Below are 12,444 nucleotides of genomic sequence, written 5' to 3'. Positions count from 1 at the left end.
AGTGTTGCATCCTATTTGAGTTGGCATACTTATTTTATTACTATGCAGTCCCAATTGGTTTTTTAATTTATGAGTTTTTCTATAAAGACTATTTTTTCATGCCACTTACTTAATTTTTCTAAGGCATAACATATTCTTTTTCCTAACATATCTTTAGTGCTTGGATTATACTCTTCTCTTAGTTTTTTACTCCAAGGAATTGGTATTATTGAGAAAAACATTTGTAAATATGTTCCTCTTTCCTTCGCATCGGTTCTATAATAATAATTTTGGAAGATACAGATATACCTATCTATATCACACATGTCACAAAGTGTTAATTTATGCAAAATGCTTGTATATTTTTGAGCTGAGTTGATGTCTTTAAAGTAAGTTACTTCACCTAAAAATTCAAGGCAACTTAATTCAACTGCTCTTGTTATCATAGCATTTGTATCTTGATCATCTCCATTTATTACTATTTTTGTTTCATCAGGGAACTCTAGTCCTAACCCCAAATCCATAGCTCTTTGTGTTTTGGATCCTTTTTGTTTCATATTCGATACAAAAGTTCCTCAAAAAACACCATTCAATTTTCTATTTTTTAAAATTATGTATTGGGGTCGAGATTCAAATATCAAAAAAGGCGACCGTACAAACTACCTTCGAGCAACTTTTCTGGGAAGCTTGTGAACTCCTTTAATCCCATATTTGCCTGTGTCCAAGCAAAATATAATAGATTCAATCAAGCTCGAGGAATACCAAATCAAAAACTCAAGCAACCAGTCGCAGCCGATGGAAGCCTTTGGATTAATTACGCTAGATGGCAAGAATCCTAGCAAAATTTCAGCCATGCCTGTTCCTAAATGGAACGTGTCATTGAGGCACACTATCTAGATCAAAGCATGTTGTTGAAATATGCAGAATTTGAGATGAGAATAGGTTTATCAATCAAGCCTGAAACATAGAGGAGATGGTTTGAAAATATTGCCACTGCTAGGCAAATTTTTGGGCGGTGGATGGACTAGCAACCAAACCAACAAGTTGGTTGCCCTATATGAGGTTCGAGTCGAGGTACAATGAAGTGAACAGGGCACGGGCGCTCTTTGAGAGATTTGTAAATTATTTAATTCACAAGGGCATTTTTAATCCATCATATTTAATTATTTTTGTGTGAATGTTCATTGTCACCAATTGGGATTTCATTGACAGAGGTAGTTGAGTATTCTCTTTTTTTCAAGTATTGACAGAGGTAGTAGAGGCAGCTCAAGGTTTTTTTCATTCAAGTCACATGCTAAAAGCCATTAACCACACAATTGTCTCCTTAATTCCCAAAGTTCCAATTCCTACTGGCTTAATGCACTTTAGACCTATAAGTTTATGCTCTGTTCTTTACAAAATCATCTCCAAAATCTTAGTGAACAGACTCAAACCTGTGTTAGATAAGTGCATAAGCAAAAATCAGGCTGCCTTTGTTGCGGGTAGACAAATTCTGGACAATGTCATATTAGTTCATGAATTTCTTCATCATCTGAAAAACAAAAGAAACGGGCGAGTGGGATGCATGGCCGTTAAACTTAATATGTCTAAAGCCTATGATAGAGTGGAATGGGATTACTTGAAAGCAATGATGAACAAAATGGGTTTTTGTGACATCTGGATTAAGTGGATAATGAACTGTATAACTACCGTGTCCTACTTTTTCAGCGTGAATAGAGAAGCAAGAGAACTTGTAAAGCCAGAGAGAGGATTAAGGCAAGGCGACCCCCTTTCACCATACCTATTCCTAATATGTTTAGAAGGGTTCTCCAGCCTACTCAGAAAAGCAGAAACTAGCAAGAAGATTGAAGGAATGAAGATCAGCCGGAATGGTCCTGCATTAACCCATCTCTTTTTTGCAGATGATTAGTTAATACTGATCAAAGCTGATAAAAAATAAGCAAAAGAACTGAAGGCAATCTTGAACAAATATGAAGCAGCATTAGGTCAACTAATCAATTTAGAAAACTCCTCAGTATTTTTCAGCAAGAACAGTGATCAGAGGGTGAAGGAAACAATAGGGGAAGAACTGCGAGGAATCCAGGCTGTACATCAGGGGAAGTATCTGGGTCTGCCAATGATAATTACAAGGTCAAAAGAACAGATTTTGGGTTCATAAAGAACAAAATAAGGAAAAAGATGGATCATTGGAAGACAAAGCTACTCAGCCAAGCTGGCAAGGAAACTCTATTGAAGTTAGTAACCATGGCTATGCCAACGTACGCCATGTCTTGCTACAAGCTTCCCCAAAAGCTATGCAAGGAAATTTGTTCTATCATGGCTAGATGTTGGTGGGGATAAAACGAAAAAAAAAAGATAAGCAGCATTGGATTGCTTGGGAGAGATGCACCAGAATTAAAGAAGAAGGAGGAATGGGCTTCAAGGATATTCAGTTGTTCAACAAAGCCTTACTTGCAAAACAAGTATGGAGAATAATGACCCAACCCAACCTTCTGGAAAGTAAGTTTCTGAAAGGTAAATACTTCCAAGAAGGTTCAATACTTGAGAGCAAATCCCCAAAAATGCATCCTGGATTTGGCAAAGTCTAATGAGTGCCAGAGAGGTAATTAGAGAAGGGTGCAAAAAGAGGATAGGAAATGGCAGGGGAACCAACATTTGGGAGGACAACTGGATTAACAACGACGGAGGAGGAAGGATAAAAACTCAGAAACCAGAGGGAAGTAACTTGCCGTCCAGCATAGATGGAATAGAGTGTTAATCTTTAAAGTCTTTAATAGAGAAGATGCAGAACACATCCTCAACATCCCAATAAGCCAAGCAGAAAGAGGAGATAGCTTGGCATGGAAACACTGCAAAACAGGCCAATACACTGTACAGTCTGGCTACAAACATCTGCAACAAGAGAAGAGGGAACGAATGGAACAATGCAACGAAAGACAAGGATGCAGCTATCAACAAACAGACAGGGAATTATGGAAGGCACTTTGGAAGCTACCTATCAAATATAAGTTGAAAATTTTTATGTGGAAATGTATCAACAAGGGGATACCAGCAAAGGCTCAAATCTTCCATAGGACACAAAGGGGAGACCCGATATGCTGTGGATGTGGAGATAAGGTGGAATCAACTGAGCACATGTTGCTGCAATGCAAGATAGCAAAAGGAATATGGAAATTTGCATTAGTTAACTGGGATGTATTGGAAGACCAAACAAGCTGTTTCAAACAATGGTGGACCTCCATGATGATGCATGCAAGAACCAGGCAAGAAGGTGATGATCACCTAGCGCTAACTATCAACGTGTTGTGGCATATTTGGACATCGAGAAATGCCAGAATGTTCGACTCAGCGCAACAACATCCCCTAAAAGTGAGTGAAAAAGCTGCTAAAGAATGGAAAGAATACCAGGAGGCAATCCAGCAAAGACCAAGAAGAAGCACAACAGAAACAATAAGGCAAGAAGAGAACAATCAAAGAGAGCAAACTGACTCTAAAGTGGTAACACTAAAGCTGGCGACCCAACACCAGAAAGGAAATAAATCCTTTGGTATAGGCATCACAGCTGTGAATGGCGCAAACCAAGGAATTGCAGGCTGGTCGCTAAAGGAAAGGCAAGCAAGGAACAAAGCTCAAGACACTGTAGAAACTGTGAGGCTTTGTATGATCAAAGCAGCAATGAAGGGATGGAGAGACATCAAGATACGAATTGAGGATAGGAAGCTGCTAGACCAAATCCGAGTTGGAAAAGCCAGGAGCTTGGAGTCAGCCACTATAATAGAAGACATACAAACAATGACCTCATGGTTTCGAATGTGCTTTTTTGATAGGTTAAATGAGGATATTGATAGCCTATGCCATTGTTTGAGCAAAATTGCTCTTTTAAACTTTTGTGACATGGAGTGGAATTACTCCACCTTAGAGTGCTAAATGCACTGATGTAAAAATGGGAGCCCTTGCTCCAACATTGTATAGTTTGGTTGTAATATAAAATTTCTACCGTTTCGGAAAAAAAAAGAGTATTCTTTTTTTCATTTACCTTCTATTGTTTTTATAATTTTGTTTGAAGACAATGCAACATAAAGCACAAACAACAACTATTCCTTTTCCGCACTCATATGATAAATGGCATGTTCAATATAGATACGTTCAAATTAATCCATAGATTTTTTTCCCTTTTTGTCTTAGACGAAAAAGCTCTAATTGTGATATCAAAATTAGTTAGTTGATTGTAGGTGAAATATAGGAAATTTTTTATTATTTGCTTGAATTTGGGTGACATGAATTGTCATTTCAATTAAAACTAAATTGTTTGCATGTTTGTTAGTTGCATGAACATTTAAGTGCTTTGTTTTATGTCTTGTTAATTGTTCAGCTTTTTAATTTTTATATGTATTTCAATAGGATAAAATGAAGTATAATATTCATTGAATTTGGACTATTTACATTTTACCTAAATGTTTTTGTTATTAATAGAGAATGTAAATTATTCCTAATGCTCAAACATTTTAGACCAGTTATTTAATTTTTAGTTAAAATTCATTTGATTGAAATAATTGGGTTTTATATTTTGCTTTTTTTTATTTCTTCATATTGGTAAAATGTAGATAATTATGAAATTTGCTCTTGACATTTGTATGAAGATATACAAATGAATAAGGGTTATTTTCTTCTCTATGTTTCTCTTTTTTTCAAAGATTATCTATTTTTTGACATTGCTTTTTTTTTTTCCAATCTCAAATAATGACTAATGAGAAATGTTTCATGCTTCAATTAAAAAATTTTGATGTGTATAATAACTGGAGATGGAGTGCAAAGTTAGGCAAATAGTTTTTAATGAGCAATTTTTAATTATAATTATCAATGCTATTGAGATGTAGTCAATTGGAGTGTTTGATTTCTTTTAATTAATGCCACATTGAAATGCAATAATTCTAATTAAAAGACATGAGGGTAATTTTGAGACTTTTACACTGTGTTGCTTTAGAGAACAGATGGTCAGTGTATTCCTCATACATTGCCAACCATCTGCGGTCTCAATATGCCTCTTCTTCTTGAGTTTTTTCTTGCCTACTAAACATAAACCAAATCAACATTGCCAAGCTCCCCACAACTGCTCTCCAAATTTAAACACTCTTCGTGCAGTATTGTCGTTTCTTCTTTCAGCTCAGGTGCAAAAGTTATGAAATAATTCAGATCTCTTTCCAGAACCCCTCTAGTTCACTCAATGCATCTTTCCTTCTATTGAAGAACATCATCTTCAGATGCCTCGAGTCTATCATAGGTCAACTAGATCGTAAGGTGTTTTGTAGGATATAGCAGCCTCTCATAGAGGGCTCTAGCTCTTTCAATTTCACCATTAGGCATCTCAAAGTCAATGTATTCCTTCCACAGTAACCTTAGAGTGTCTAATGTAGGTTGCTGAATTACAAGCTCAAAGATGGAACGTGCTCGCTCTCAGGCATGTATAAATTTGGAATGTATAACTTCAGGCACGATTTATCAGCTTCTCTTGCACGTTCAACTATATCCAGAGCATCAAGTTCATTGTACAAAACATATCTAATCCACAGGTATATATATTCTGGCAACACCTCATCTCCTCAGCTAGAGAAACAGTGGAAATTGCTTACCCGTAAACCTCTTTAATTCTCTAACCCTAAGCTCTCTGTCAACCTCATCTAATCAAACCCAGCATTAGAATTCAAATAATTCTTCTTAACTTCATCCTCATTTTCAAACCTCCTCTTCCCCACAACCCCATTCTCAATCCACTCCCTATCTCCGTACTGCTTCTCAAAAGCAACAAACTTCCTACACAACTTCACAGACCTCTCTTTGGGAACAGAATCACAGACTTCCCATTATTACATTTTGGGAAAATGACATGTTTCATCCTTCACATTTCACAAAAATATTCTTTTCGTCCCTAACTTTCAAAATAAAGCAAATTTGTCCTTAACATTTAAAAATTAAAGCTATTACATCCCTGAACCTAATTTTCAATCTGAATAAAACCATTCAATAACCCAGTAATAAATTTTGAAAATAAAATTGATAGATCACTCGGTCAATTTCATCATATTCACATGACATTTATTAAACCAGAAAAAAATAAAACTATAACATAAAAGGCTATTTTTTGTCTTGGAATAGTAGAGTTTTTTTTTTTTTTTGGTAAATCTTTTCATACACCGTTAGTATATCCGCTTGCGAATCTAGATGTGTATCATAAATCTAAAATTTGGTGTTTAAATTTAAATTGAAATGATATGACAGTACATAAAACCGTCAGTGTATACAACGATAATGTAGGAAAGATTAATCTTTCTTTTTTATGTTATAATTTTTTATTTTTTATTTTTGGGTTCATTAAATTTTACATGAATATCAAATTGAGTTAACCAAGTGATCTACCAATTACACCCCCGAAATTTGCAATCAGGTTGATTGGTGGTTTGATTCAGATTGAAATTTGGGTTCAGGGATGTAAGAACTTCAGTTTTTAAATGTCAAGGACGAAATTGCTTCGTTTCAAAAGTGAGGGACGAAAAGAATATTTTTGTGAAATGTGAAGGATGAAATCGATTATTTTCCCTTACATTTTTCTACCAAGCCAGTGTAAACATGAAGCTCTTATTTCGCAGTCCAAGGTCCTAGGGCTGAAAGCATATGCTAAAAGAAATATTTCCTCTCCATAGCCTTGTGAGCTTTGGCTGCTCAGGAGATCCGGTAGCATTGTGAATGAAAGGTTGATTATGGCTAAAAATTGTGCATGATTAATTGAATAAAATGATTTTAAAACATCCAATGCTTCATACTTCAACAGTTATAACCAAGTTATTCGAGTACAATCGTTTACAAAGATTACAAACCAACGATTATCAATAGATGAAATAATCGGTAAGGGTCCCATACATTTGAATGCATTAAAAAAATGAAGTATTATGCTTATTAAGATTGATTGGATAGGAGACTCTATGATTATTAACCAAAACACAAGTCTCACATTTTATATCGGTAACATTAACACTAGAAAACAAGTCAAGAAGTAGATGTTTCATGTACCCAAAGGATGGATCCCCAACTGCCGATAACATGACTGGATCTCTCGCTTTTTAATATTATCGGTGTTTCTTATCTAATTTGCTCTATTTGGACTGAAATGATCCATATAGTATAAATTTCTCTTCTAGTACGACAATCCACTATCTCACCAAAAAAAAAATTACAATCAACTCAGTCCAACACGCATCACCCTAACAAATTAGGAAAAAATTTACTAAAACTGCATAGATAGGTTAGTATATCTGTCAGCTTCCATAAGACTTCATTTAATTGTCAGAATTAGCGGATAAAGCAAACTCTAATAGTTAAGCATATGATATAAAGTATAGGTAAGCGTATAATTTTGTATCTATTTGCCTGTTTCTATAAGACTTCATTTAATTGCCAAAACTAATGGACAAAGCAAACTCTAATAGTTAAGTATAGTGAAAATTATCCATTTGACCCTTTAACTTTTAGTTTAGGTAAAAGTTAGTCTCTTAACTATTTGTAGTCAACTTTTAGCCCTCAAACTTGTAAAATTGGGCACCTGTGACTCTTTTGGCCAGTTTTTTCGATTTTACAACCGGAAAGCCAAATCACACGAATGATAGCATGCTTTGAAGAAGGGCATTTTTGTCCGCATCTTCTAAGCAAAAAGGGAACAACTCCTCTTTTTTCATTTTTCCTTACCAAACTGTTAACTTATTCAACAAACGAATTGCAGAGGGAAGAGAGAGAAGTCTGCAAAGAGACAAGAAAAAATGCTCAAATATCGCAGCCTTGTGCTTCCTATTTGTCCTTGCGGTAAAGTCACAAAGATGATTACTTCTTGGACTGATAGAAATCCAGGGAGAAGGTACGCCGTTTGCTCAGAAGAAGTTGGTGGCTGTGGGTATTGGAATTGGATTGATGACAAGATATGCCATCATTCTATTGAGTTGATACCAGACCTTCTAAGGAGGATCTGATGTGTGCTCGGATTTGAGTCCAAATGATGATCAAGTAAGAGTTCCACTTGGCCCAGTTACACGTGCAAGGGCGAAACGTTTCAAAGAATGTCTTCAAACCCTTATTCGAAGTGTTCAAGATCAACAAGGGATCTATAGGAACATTGAAGGCTTGGAAGTTGCTAATCAAGTCATCTACACATTGATCCAGGTCAAGGAAGCATCAAGCGTGCCCTTAGCTATTTGGGCCGAGCACTAGCAATGTTAGCCACTAGTTTTGTTAGTTGGATTGGTTATTATGGTGTCATGTTTTAATTAGTTAGTCTTGTCAATTATTGGAGTCAATAAGTCGGCCCACTTGTGCCAAAGTGTGGACCGAAATTCCCTTTCTAGTTTAAGCAGATGGGCCGCCAATCCTTGACCAAAACAGGATTAGGCCCTTAGGTTTCTAGCCTATAAAGAGGCACCTTTTGTACCAGCAAAGGGCAGAGATCATTGAGAATAAAATTTAGTTTATTTTCTCTTCCTTTGGAGAGTTACATTCTTACTTGCAAGGCAAGGGTTATTTGAGCAATCTCGCGTGACGTCCTTGGTTGTTTACCAAGATTTGGTTCCCAAAACCCAAAAACTTCAAGATTTTTTCAAGAATTCAAGATGTTAATTTCCAGAATTCAAGAAAAACCAAATTGAAGATGATTTCCTTCCCTAAAATTACAAAGTTATAAAATGATCCCTAATTTTTTAATATTTATAAAATATACCCTGCGGGTTGGGTACCCGCGGGTTTTTATTTTTCTGATCCGTATTCATACCCGATTTTTGTGGGTACCCGACCCTTATCTGTCCCGCTAAGAAAAATTGGATCGGATATCCTATTTTTCGAATCAGAACGGATCAAGTTCGTTGGGTTTTCGGATCGGCGAATTTTTTTGCCCACCCCTAATCCCAATGTTAAATTATTACCATGACAGGGGAAGCCACTTAAAGATCCTGAAAAGTATCAAAGACCTGTGGGATGATTGAACTATCTTATAGTAACACGGTCTGACATATCTTTTCCTATCTCAGTTATGAGTCAATTTTTGGACTCCCTGTGTGATACTCATTGGAATGCAGCAATTTGCATTCTCAGATATATCAAAGGAGCACTTGGCCAAGAATTGTTGTATACTAATAGAGGAAACATGCAAGTAATTGGTAACACTGATGCAGATTGGGCAGAATCACCTATTGATCGTCGTTCTACCACAGGGTGTTGTATTTTGATTGGTGGCAACTTAATATCTTAGAAAAGTAAAAAAACAAGATGTGATTGCTAGATCTAGTGCTGAAACTGAATATTGAACTATGGCTATGACTACATGTGAACTGATATGGCTTAAACAATTGCTCAGTGAATTGAATTTAGGGATTCATGACCCCATGAAGTTAGTTTGCGATAATCAAGCTGCACTCCATATTGCCTCCAATCCAGTCTTTCATGAGATGACTGAGCAATTGAAGCTGATTGTCACTTTGTGAGGGAAAAATTGATTTCCAATGTTATTGTGACATGGTTTGTTAATTCAAATGATCAACTTGTAGATTTTCTCACTAAGTCACTCAAAAGTTCTCAAATAAAATATATATGTAGCAAGCTTGCGCATATCATTTGTATGCTCCAACTTGAGGGGAAGTGTTGAATATGTCTAGATTCATCTAACTACATTGTGCATTAGCTTAATCTTCCGAGGTCTTATCTCCAAAAAATTATCTTGCTACAAAATCCACCATGTTCTAGATTGTAAATGCCAAGCCATAATAAAAGAATTGTACTAGCAATGCCAAGGAATACTGATGATGAGGATATTAAGCAAGTACTAACCTGTACTACTCCCAAGCTTCATGAATGGGCTTGCCTTCCACTTGAGAGAATGTACGAATCCTGTTCCTCAAATCAAGTGTTTTTTGAGGTGAATAGTACTTTGTCATAGAGATATTATAAACATCTTCCCATGTTTTCAAAAACTCCTCTCGCAAATTTAACAACTATGACTTTGAATGATCCTTGAGACAAAAAGGAGTGCACTTCATACTAAGATCATCTTCTATAATTCCATGCAAAGGAAAGGTTTAGACCACCAAGTAAAACTATCAAATGAATGAGGGAATTTTTATTAGAAAGACCATGGAAAGCTAGCAGCATGTTAAAATCGATTGTCTTTGACTCATAGTTCCTCACCTCATCACTCAGACGAATACAATGAGGAGATGCTACTGCCACCGGATGTTAGATGTCCTTCAATTGAAGTCCTACAAGTGAAGCACGTGGTGATACTACCTGCCATTGATTGTTGCCATTGTTCCTATTTTCTTCTACAATCTCGGGGTTATCTAAATTTCCCGGCTTACTGAACTCCAAGGTGACAAGTACCTACAAGATAATGAATAAAATATAAGTAAAAGGTCAAGAATAAACACAAATAATAATTAAAGCTAGAAAGTTAAGCGTCATCCTTGACAATTGCGCCAAAAACTTGATTGATAAATTCTACAAATGCACAGAGTCGATCTAATAATAATTTACCTGGAGTATTATAAGGGTCGAACCTACAAAAACGAGTTAATTTTCTCTTCTTCAATTATTATGAAAAGAAAACAATAAAATTCAAATTCAAAGGATTTATTTTTAAAAAATTAGGGAAGAAAACAAATAATCAAGTCAAATTAGATAATGTTGAGAACACAATTGGCAAGAGACCAGCATTGAGATTTTGATCTAAAGTTTGAATTAATTATCCAGTTAATTTTTTAACAAACCAAGAATATATCACATAAAGGTACTTTAGATTATCTTGTAATACATCTAAATTGTGCCCAATCAAATCTCACATCTCATTAAGATCATAAGTATTTAATTGTAGTCTTTAACATCTTAGATGATTTAGTTACATCATACAAATGCTAACTTATTCTCATAATTAGGCCCAATCAAATCTCACATCTCATTAAGATCATAAGTATTTAATTGTAGTCTTTAACATCTTAGATGATTTAGTTACATCATACAAATGCTAACTTATTCTCATAATTAGGCTAAGTATGTTTGTCTATCTAGTGTATAGTTTTATATCCCTTTTCAATTCAATATAAACCCTAAAAACATGTCTATAATGGCTAAACACAAACATGTAATTAAAACCAAAATAGATAAATCATCGCAAATGTTAAGAATTTAACCAAAATAATTAACCAATACTCTTTCACAAAATCCTAGCTCTAGAAACAAATTAGTTCAACATAAACATGATATAAATCAAGAATTCAGGAAACAAATACAATATTGGAGAATAATGTAAAAAAAAAAAAAAAAAAAGTCTTTGATGCTTTAATCTTCATGTTGATCACTCCTTGATTCTTGGTTGTGTCCTCTTCATCTAGATCTCTCAAGAAGAGGATTTGAAAAGTGATGAACTAAAACTGGCCTCATGCTTTTTCTCATAAAAATGTTCTAGATAATCTCTATTCATAGTTTTCTAAAATTCTAACCCAAATATAGTAGGATTATGCTTTTTGGAGCTGAAAAAAGTCGTGACTAAGCCAATTTCCCCTGAAGACCAACCTATGTCCAGTGCCGGTCATTGGGTGAAGCTCAAAACTCAAATGAATCAAAATAAGTCCGATATGAAGTCCAAACTGATGACCAGTGCTAGACCACCCGTGAATCCATGTAAATTCTGCAGCCCTTGTTTCTTCTAGTTTCGTCTTGCTCCGTTACTCTTTTCTTCGGTTTGCCTTGTCCCAAACTTGTAAGAGTGGTCCATTTTCTCTCAAATGAGCTCTCCACCAATTAGAACAACATAAGATAAAAATTAAATAGTTTCTATCCAAATTAGAGTTCAAATATCATGATTAACTAACAATTTACACGTGAAAATGCTACCATTTATACCCTATCAATAGTTTATGCACTGGTTTTTGCTCCTAACTACTCAACCCGATCCAGAATTCAAAACAACAACTAGAAAGACAAGAAGGCGGGTGAAGGGAGAGTCAAAGAAGGAAGAAAAAAGGGTGGAGGAATGAGTTGAACAGCTAGAAATATATTAAAGGGCTTTGCATGACTTTGCACTGCTTAGTGCTTTGGGTGTGCAAACCAGTAGCACAAGATCCATGGTCAATGCAAATGACTCTGAAATCAAGCCATCCTTGATCCAAATGATTCAACAAGATCATTGTGAAACTAACTCTATTCAAGGTACTAATGCACACTTGGCGAATTTTCTTGAAATATGTGATACAATTAAGTCTAATGGAGTTAGGAGAAAAACTTCAAATTTTAAATTGGTTCAATATTCACTTTATAATAAAGCCAAGGTATTGTTGAATTCTCATTGCCCCAATACTTTTAGCACTTGGAATGAATTGTTTAGATATTTTCATCTGGCAGAACTGCTAAATTAAGGAAAGACATTGCAAGTTTTTGTCAATA

Source organism: Coffea arabica, chromosome 7c, assembly GCF_036785885.1.
Source record: "Coffea arabica cultivar ET-39 chromosome 7c, Coffea Arabica ET-39 HiFi, whole genome shotgun sequence".
NCBI lineage: Eukaryota > Viridiplantae > Streptophyta > Magnoliopsida > Gentianales > Rubiaceae > Coffea > Coffea arabica.
This window is presented reverse-complemented; position numbering follows the sequence as displayed.